Here is a 10015-nt window from a genome sequence, read left to right as displayed (position 1 = left end):
TCTTCTTTGCCAGCTTTTAGAAGTTTTCTGGCAGGGCTTGAAGGATTTGGATTATCTATGGAAAACCTGAAAAATATCAACCCAGACTTGCTAGAAAAAAAGACTCTGTTGTGTTTTTGTTAAATATGCTGGATCTTTTTTTAAAATGCAGTGTTTTATTAAGGTTTCTAATAATGTTAGGAAACTGCAAGCATTCTCAAAGAGAGCAGAGAGGAAATAATAACACCACACAGTAGTTACAAGAACTGTTAACTACTAAGAAGCCTTTCTTGTGTTTATTCTAGCAGGGAAATATGTTTCCATTTGTTTGGAAAGAATTTTTTTTCAGGCAAGAAAGTTTACTCAGATGAAAATTGGTGGAAATCATTGCAAATAAAAGGACAGGAATTAGTCTAAAGGATCCCTAAGCCTGTAATTAGAATTGTAGGCTCTGTTGAGTAACGCAGAGGGGTTGGATCCAGTGGCTGCCTTCTACTGAAGAATCGGTGAGTGAATCTGACAGAGTCTTTCCCTAATGGAGATCGTTTCAGAGGGTAACCGCATTGGTCTGCACTAGGATAAAAAGACTCAGAGATCTCCATTTCTCATGTCTTACAAAGGGAGCTTGACTTATATATTGATATTTTAGGTCCATTTAAAAAATAATAATAATAAGGGGAGTGCTCTAATGATACCAATAATGATACCCATAAAGACAGCACCCTCCCTTGAAAATCCTCATTATTTAAGCCACGTGCAGAAAAAAAACCCTGACTCCACAATTGTAAAAATGTACAGGGAAGGCAGACATGCAGAAGAACCCTGCCCAAACCTATTCCAATGCTTGCGGATCAACTCCCAAGAAAATCAGGAGTAACTCAACAGTAACTCAACTGAAAAGATCTCTGTCTGGCAGGAGATACTCCTAAGAGTCATTGGTAGAAGTCATTGGCTATCCAGGTTGTAAATGGCATCCTTAGGGAATAAGGGGAAGAGGCATGTTGCCAAGTAGAGACTTGATAGCTGTGGGATTCTTCCAACCTCCCAGGGGTCCAATTAGAAAAAAACAGGAAAGGGTTGCGAGCCCATTTGACCACAATTACTAATGTAGACATCACTGAACAAAGAAACATAAGAAGAGTCCTTCTGGATTAAACAAATGTCCATCCAGTTCAACATCCTGTTTCCCATAGTGGCTGACCAAAAGGCCCATAGCAGAGGCGGAGAGGCCAAAACCTCCCCCTGCCATTGCTGTCCGTCAAGTAACATTCTGAAGTATACTGCTTCCAAACATAGAATTCCTATTTAACCAATCCCTTTTCATAATTCCTCTGTATATAGAGGAAATAAATGATTCCTCTCTAAGATAGAATCGAGAACAACTCTGGGACACTGTCACGTGATGTCTTTGAGCATTGTATGTCTTGTTATGCTGTGTTAAAAACAGTACCAATATTTCTTAAACCACACAAATAGAAACCACTAAATTATAGTGTCCAGAAGGACGGTTCTCCTAGATTATGAAATCTTCTGATAGCACATTTTTCCATATCTGCATGCAGAGTTTAGCTAATCCCCAACAGCAGGACTGGTAAAATTATAAAACCTAAAATGTTTAATGCAGATGTCTCTTTATGGTCAAATCTTGAGAACTAGAGGACCACTCTTTTACCTGAGGTAAGCCTGATAGGTTGGTAGAGAGAACGTGCTGGGATTTGCATTTTAACAGTATCTGTTTCTGATAGGCATTCCACAGGCCTGAACAAAACAAACACGGTTTTCAATATACTTGGCTGTATAGTAGAGCTGCCCTGACCTGGATGGCCCAGGCTAGCCTGATCTTGTCAGATCTCAGAAGCTAAGCAAGGTCAGCCCTGGTAAGTATTTGGATGGGAGACCATCAAGGAATACCAGGGTTGTTGTGCAGAGGAAGGCACTGGCAAACCACCTCTGTTAGTCCCTTGCCATGAAAACCCCAAAAGGGGTCTCCATAAGTCAGCTGCGACTTGAGGGCACTTTACACACACATAGTAGAGATAACCAAATGCACAAAGGTACTGGTGAAATCACAGCTTAATCCCCCAGCCTCCCCCAGTATATGCTGTTCTCAACAGGGGTGTACCTTTCTAAACAGCTCTGGTGGATCCATGGTTCTCTTCTTCCAACTGTACGACGTTTTGCTTCCATGCCAGGTGTGGAGCTTTGGCGCTGAATGTTTTCTTCCAGTTGATCCCATTTGCTGGCCCTTTGGAAACTGTGCCAGACAGAAAATTCCTGAAAAGCAGAAGAACAGTTAACAGGAGCTGTAGGCTGCCAACAAGATACATTTCATGGCCACGACTTAATGGAAGGCAGTTGAGCACTATAAACAAAACAAAACAGGAAACTATTGTCTGCAGGCCTACCATGTGTGGCTAGTTCCATAGTTAGGGAAACAGCAGTGAGAAGAAAAACACTGTACTCTAAAACAAATAAGTCTGGGTTGTACTCAACCCAAAGAATAGGCAAGCAGCCAAAGAGAACTGGCCAAATGGAAGGTATTATGTGGCTTTTTGTGTAAGACAAAGGAAAACAACACATGTGGGCAGATGTTTTGTTGCTTCAGAAAACACCATGTAGTGTGGAAGGCAGAGAGAAAGATCAGTATGCCAAATGCAGGTTTTCTCACACAAATGTGACCTCACCGTTTCACCTGTGGAGAGCCCCTACTGATATATGTTGTGATAGCCTGTTGTCAATCTAAGAAGTTATTGCATTATATTGTTATTTTCCAGTTAGGAATTTCGACTTCTCTTCAGCCGCTCAAAATTGTTTCTGACATTAGTAAAGTTAAAGTTAAAAGTTAAAGGATATGATTCAAAAGTTGCACCTACCAAATCAGAAACGGTGTGGCACTTGATCTTATTACATTTTTATCCTGCCCTTCCTCCAAAGAGTTCAGGGCAGATTACATTTTTCTTCTTTCTTGCATTTTTTCCTCACATGAACCCTATAGAATAAGGTTCGGTTGACAAAGAGAGAATGACTGGTTCACGATCACCCATTGAGCTTGATGGCTGAACAGGGATTTGAACCTGTATGCCAAACGAGACACGACAGCGACTTTGTGATGGCCATGGGGAGGATGCCATCATTTTAAAAGTTACCTAGATATGCCATGAGGCATGCCACAGAACAGTGCTATTGTTTCCCCCTGCGCCTTTTCAGCTGCTAAAATGGCTGCTGGGGGTGGGTGGGGAGCACAGCCACTGACTTTAAAATGGCAGAATGGTCCTTGTGGTGGCCACATGGACACTGTCACATCTGATTCGGCTCTGAATCTCCCCGGTCCCAGTTTGACACTCTAACCACTTCTGGTCCCTAAACCTTCCTGCCAATCACAGAAGTAATTGCAGCTGTCTGAAAATTAGATCATGACAAGACCCAGTTTCTATTAGTTTTTTTTTTAACATGTGGAAATATTAAACATTTGTGGCGTGAAGTGGTACAGTCCAGCAACAGATGTATCATGTCAAGCTGCTATGTATTCCTAACACTGGCAGACCCAGCCTGCACCAGACAACATTCATATCTGCTCAGATGGGCCTTTCTTACATCTTTCTTCCCATCTTCTTCTTTCCATATGCTGTCACCATCATTTGCAGTACTGTTCATCTTTGCTTGACGATAAGCCTTTTCTACATAAAAAGGGCTCACATGAAACGTGTGCAGCAGGAGAAACAGGAAAAGCAGAAGAAAAACAAGATTCAGACCAGAGGCAACTGATCAATGCTGTGATAACTATCACTATTCTTGATAATGTGCCCTTAAAATGCCAGAAATAGGACTTCCCCACCTTAAGAAGCTGACACAGACTGTTGCATGTAGAAACTAGCCTGTGATATCACAGCCCTTTTGGTGTTTTTTGTTAGCCACTAACTCACTTAATTTTGTGTAGTTTAACACATTACAAGATTGTTCAAGAGTGCCATAAATGATGTCAAACACCATCAGAAACCACTTCAGAAAATCATTGCCTGTAGCCAGATCAAAAGGTGAACACCTGGAAACTAGCAGTGCTGGGGAAATAGAATAAATCATTTTTTCCTCCTTTACCTCTGGAAGATTTGTTAGTTTTTCTGTAAAGAATTTGAAAGGTTTATTTACAGCTTTCCAAAAGACTCCTAATTTATTAAGAAGTAACACAAGCAATTAAACTATTTTGGGTACAAATCTACTACAGGCAAATGGTGTGCTCCCCCCCCCTTTTGATGGTATGTTAATAAATGTTGTGACAGATTCTCTCATCCTTTCTTCAAGAAACATTTTGAGAAAGATTGCAGTATTGTTTAAGGAAATTGTCTAATGTCATCCTGTTTGGTGTGTTTTTCTGCTTGGGAAGGGTTATGCTCATAAATGCTTGAACATTTCATATTCCGTTTAGTTAACCTCAGCATCATAAATAACTCTTAGGTCTGTATGCCCTATTCTATGTTGACAAAATAATTAAGCCATCTAATACTGTTTTCATTTTCGAATCATCAACAACGTGTTTGAAGAAAACAGCAGCACATTTTACAGATTCTTATTATTCTAGATCTGTCCATTAAGATTCATTAACGAAAACAAAGTATACAGCTTCAAACAAGATGAAAGGGGAATGATGAAGAGAAAGGAGGGCAGAAAACAGCCACCAACGAGCGAAGGCAATGCTGTAACATACAAGAAAAGGCTGTGATCTTGTGTACAGTTGACTTCAACCGATTGTGACCAAAGAAATAGAAGAGTGCAGCTGAAAAGAACCCAAACTCATCTCCTTCACTGGAATAGGGAATTATACCTAAATCACCCTTTAAAAATCAATACTAGAAGAGCACAAGTATGAACTGAAATTAGCTAAATGAAATCACAGTGGGCCACAAGTTAAGGTTGGGAAGAGAAGGATCTTGTTACTAAGCCAAACGTATGCAATGCATAGGCTGATTTAAATGCTTTTTCTGCTGCACCCCCCAAGTGGCTTTTAGTGTGACAGTAAAGCCCATTTTTTTCATGGCAATTGGGGCAAATTGCACTGATGTGGAGAAAGGAAGCGCAGTACCAAAGAAGTGCTTTAATGTCAGCACCTGAATGGCAAATACCATTTTGACTGAAGTGGGAGAATTGAGATGGCACAATATCCTCTTAAATTAAGAGAGGCTGCAACATTTAAAAAGGAGAGGGTATATTCAAGATTTGTTGTTGGCAATGTGTTTCTAAAACCAGCAAAAAACAAATATGGATACTTGGGAGGTGACACAACCCCACTACTATTGGAATTCAATGAAAATGATACTGTTATAGATAATATAGTATATACAAAACATATATATTTTGTGATATATATATATATATATGCGCAATGGTTTATAAAACTCACTGCTGAATCTGATAGTAATTTAAGAATCTCAAATGGAGCATAGAACAGTACCTCACAAGAACCTTGATGAAGAAATGCAAAAAGTGTGTCTACAGTACTTCTATGGACAGCCACTAGAGGGAGCAGGCCCGAAAGAAGCTGGGACAATCAAAAAGGGAAGGAAGGGAATATTTTCCCCCATTGGGAACTTGGAAGTCTCAGTGGACAGTTAGAATGGCTAAAAACCAGTGCTTTTTTGTTTGTTTGTTTAAAAAAGGACCAGTACTCATATATAAAGGGCTGCATCAATTTCCACCCATTCCACCCTCTCTGAAGGTCCCCACAAGGCTGTTCCTGAGTATCCACTTTCTCTAGCTGAGTGGGGAGGGCCAATGCTGAAGGACCTGGGCTCGAGAGAGCCCAGAAAAATGTACCTGAACTCAATAATGGTGAGTACAATAAAGGTGAGTCACAATAAAGTCTCTGCCGAAGACCATGTGGTACCGATTTTAAAAGTTATACGGTCAACACCAGGAAATTCCACCCCTTTATTTTTTTACTTCTGCTATCAGTTACACACAAATTTTCCACAAATACAGGAGGAAGAGCTATAATCACTGAGGTGATGCATCTAAGGTCGCCAGCTCCAGGTTGGGAAATACCTGGATATTTTTTTGGGTGGAGCCTGAGGAGGGCAGGGTTTGGGAAGGGGAGGGACTTCAATGCCATAGAGTCAAATTGCCAAAGCAGCCATTTACTCCAGGTGAACTAATCTCTATCAGTTGGAGATCAGTTGTAATAGCAGGAGATCTCCAGCTAGTACCTAGAGGATGGCAAACCTAGATGCACCCCAGTGCATTAGAATAATAGCTAGGGCTGTGCATATCAGTAAACCCAAACTTAAAATAAACCTGAAATTAGCCGTTTTGGCTTAGTTTTGGCCAAATACCAAAACCTGAGAATCTGCCCAAAGCCAAATAGATGATTCCCGAAAAGCTGAACACATATTCGGCTTTTTCGGGTTTTGGCTATTCGCCTTTGCTCAGATGCATATCTTTGATTGGTTTTGTTAGGACTCTATAGTTGAGTCCATTTTGAGGTAGGGGTTGTGTAATCGGAGCCAACTTGATCAGACTAAATTATCCATCACCCTTCAGTGGATTAATCTGGATAGCAGAAGGGTAATTTTTTAAAAAAGCGGGCTCACCCAGTCCCGTCCAGAGGGATATACCACCAACTAAAAAGCACCAGATTCAACAGCTGCTGATCTGGCTTCTGAAGAAGACTCCTCACTTGCGCAGATGAGCAATCTCCTTCACAAGAGCTGCCTTGGTCATGATTTCATCTGGTTCCTATATCACATACACACACACCCATGAAAACCTGCTGTCAAACTGTTTCTTCACACCGTGACCATGTCTTGAAATCAGGTTTTAGACGACTATAATAAAGGACTGTTCACATAATGTCATTTGCCACCAAAATAAATGTTTTCTGTGCCTTATTTTTCTTGCATTTAAGCTGTTTTCCTCGGTGCAGAAGCTAATTTGCATGGACATTATGCTATGCACTCCAGATATGAATGAAGCCCCCAGACTTTGAGGCACCAGCTTGCCGATTGGCTCTTTCCACCAATCCTCGGCAACACTGACCTTCTGAACCTGAAAACCAACAGACAGCTTAGCTCACAAATGCTTGGAGGATGGGGGTGACTCATTTGTTGGCCCATAAAATTGGACCCCCTGTCCCAAACTTCACCAAACTTCGGCGTCTGTCTAAAGAGAGTCTCTTGCAGCTATGCTGTAAATTTGGTCACTCTACCACGAAAAACGCCCCCCAGAGCCTTGAAAATAAATCCCATAAACTATAATAGACCCAGAAACCCGAAAATAAAGCCAGATGCCATTTACTGGTATAGATATTCGGCTTCTTCTGGGTTTACAAAAAAAAAAAAAAAAATGGGCCCAATAAACCCGAAATTTACCAAACTTTATTTTTGCACACCCCTAATAATAACCTCTTAATTTGTCACAGAAAAAGCTGGGTTTCTGGGTTTCAAAAGGATGGCTATATCTTCCTTTAGTATTTGAAGGGCATCCATGTATATCTGGGAGGCACACGGCTGAGAACTGTTAAGGACAACCCTAAGCATTTTTCTGTTATAACAAGCCTTGCAATAAGGCTTTAAAAATGTAAAACTACTAATTGCTGTTCCTTACACTTGAGTTAGACAAAATAAGTTCCGACCGCTGTGTGTGTTTCAAAAGGACTCGGCTGTATTCTGCAAAGTAGCTCAATTTAGGGTGACTTTCTGGGATTTCAGATAATTATTACATCCTACTTATTTCAGTTTACTTCAAGACTGTAGGCCTCAGAGGAAGCTGTGACATTTTAAAAGCGAGAGAGATTCTGTAATATTGGAAATAAAGCAAGTCATATAAGGAAACGAGTCATTGCCTCTATCAACTTCAGTGGATACACTTTTCCAGATGTGACTCCTTCCACATTGAAGTGAAATTCTCAGGGATCGCATTCTTCACCCAAGGGCTCCTATCTCCCATAACAAATGCACATGGGAGTCAGCATGTCCATTCTAGTGGCAATTAAATTCTCACTTGCAGAGAGGACACAGAGGAAGGCATGAATTTGCTTGTGAATAAGCTTCCCCTTCCTCTTATAAGATCACCAGGCAAGGAAGGGGTCTATTGTTTTACAAAAATGGAGACCATATGTGAGGGAACTTTACCTTGCTGTGCCATGTTTCTTTCAGCAATTTTCTTTCAGCCAGGTTGGTAGAAAAATACTCAAGCACTGGAGCAGGATGGGGAGAATTTAGCTCTCCTTGCCTGGGCACTTTAGTTTAGGTTACAGACAATCCCCTTTCTTTCCATGTGAATTGTGTGTTAATGTGCTATCAAGTCACTTCTGACATGGCAAGCCTATGAATTAATGACCTTCAAAACATCCTATCGACAGTCTTGCTGATGAGTCAATCCATCTCATGTTGGGTCTTCCCCTTTTCCTACTGTCTTCAACTTTTTCTATTGCCTTCAATATTTCCTAGCATTTCCCATTAATTATTGTGAATTGCCAGGATTAATAGTATCTATGTGTGTGTGACAGAGAGTGAGAGACACAGAGAGAGAGACAGAGAGAGAATAATAGAATCATAGTGTTGGCAGGGGCCACCAGGGTCATCTAGTCCAACCCTCTGCACAATGCAGGAAATTAACAACTACCTCCCCGACACACACCCAGTGACCCCTACTCCATGCCCAGAAGATGGCCAAGATGCCCTCCCTCTCCCTCTGCCTAAGGTCATAGAATCAGCATTGCTGACAGATGGCCATCTAGCCTCTGCTTAAAAACCTCCAGGGAGGGAGAGCTCACCACCTCCCAAGGAAGCCTGTTCCACCGAAGAACTGCTCTAACTGTTAGGAAGTTCTTCCTAATGTTTAGACGGAAACTGTTTTGAGAAGGATGGTGGGAAAGGGAGAGGAAGAGAGAGAGGGAGAGATTTGTATTGAAGAAAAAGTGCTGGTTACAGTGCAATCCTGAAAACAGATTCATCCATCTCAATCAATGGCCTTAAAATGGTATGACTATTTAGGATTACACTGTGAGTATATTTACACGGAACTGCATATTTCAGCTCATGAATCAACATAAAAAAGATGATCTGATGCCTCCTCGCCACTGTTCCTTGCATCTCATCTGGTGCATGTGTGTGTTGCTGCTGCAGCTACTGGAGAAGCTATGCCTCAGCTTCTGCTTTTGTCCACCTCTACTGAACACATGAACACGCCTTCTACTGAATCAGACCCGTCATCCATCAGAGTCAGTATCGTCTACTCAGACCGGCAGTGGCTCTCCAGGGCCTCAGGCAGAGGTCTTTCACACCACCTACTTGCCTTGTCCCTTTACTGGAGATTCCAGGGATTGAACCAGGGACCTTCTGCATGCGAAGCAGATGCTCTACCACTGAGCCACAGCCTCAGGAAAAGTTTATTGAGAGCTAACTAAGCAAAATATCCTGCCCTGACTGACTGAAGGGTTGCCAAATGCATAGTGGAGGTGAAACCAGAATGTCTCTTGTATTCCTTCCCAAACTGTGTATTCCTGCTTGCCTGCCAGCTAGAACAAGCGAAGCATTTGTCTGTTTCTTTAGTGAGCTGCCTGGTGGGCCTACCTATTATGTGATGAGGGACAAGTGTAGCTGGACTTCCCTCGTTAGGTCTGCCTGTTAGCAAATAGAAGCAAGATATGTATCACCAATGCTGAGGCACCCTCTTTCCCCACTGCCCCAGCACTTTCTGATGCTCATGGGGGAAAAACCACCAACAATGAAGCTCTGGAATAAGCCATCAGACTGGAAGGATTTTGACTGCCTCCAAATGTTGGTAATAATTTTGTTTGGATCCAGAGCGTTTCTAATGTTTATGAACTGACACTTGTTTGAGTCAGATCTTTAATAGTAAATATCTGATTGCACGTCCACAGAGACAAACTAGCAGTCTCTGGTAGAAACAGAAAACCTTCTCCCACTGGCCTTATAAAAAAAACTGTTGTAATAATTAAATTTATTGAGCATTTCCTGTTCTTTAACAATGATCCAAATTTACTACCTGAGCCAGTTGATGTTCCTCATTCTTCTTAACAGTG

General features: G+C 41.5%; 1 non-coding gene across 1 annotated transcript; it reads right to left on the bottom strand.

Annotated features, from left to right (window-relative positions):
* Positions 1–9277: 9277 nt before the first annotated feature.
* Positions 9278–9347, bottom strand: TRNAA-CGC (transfer RNA alanine (anticodon CGC)). The gene has a single exon. It is a non-coding gene; the product is annotated as a tRNA-Ala (tRNA).
* Positions 9348–10015: the final 668 nt, after the last annotated feature.

The sequence above is a fragment of the Euleptes europaea genome, chromosome 5 (assembly GCF_029931775.1).
Source record: "Euleptes europaea isolate rEulEur1 chromosome 5, rEulEur1.hap1, whole genome shotgun sequence".
Classification (NCBI taxonomy): Eukaryota; Metazoa; Chordata; class Lepidosauria; order Squamata; family Sphaerodactylidae; genus Euleptes; species Euleptes europaea.
The sequence above is the reverse complement of the archived record's forward strand: the minus strand, read 5'-3'. Positions and strand labels throughout refer to the sequence as shown.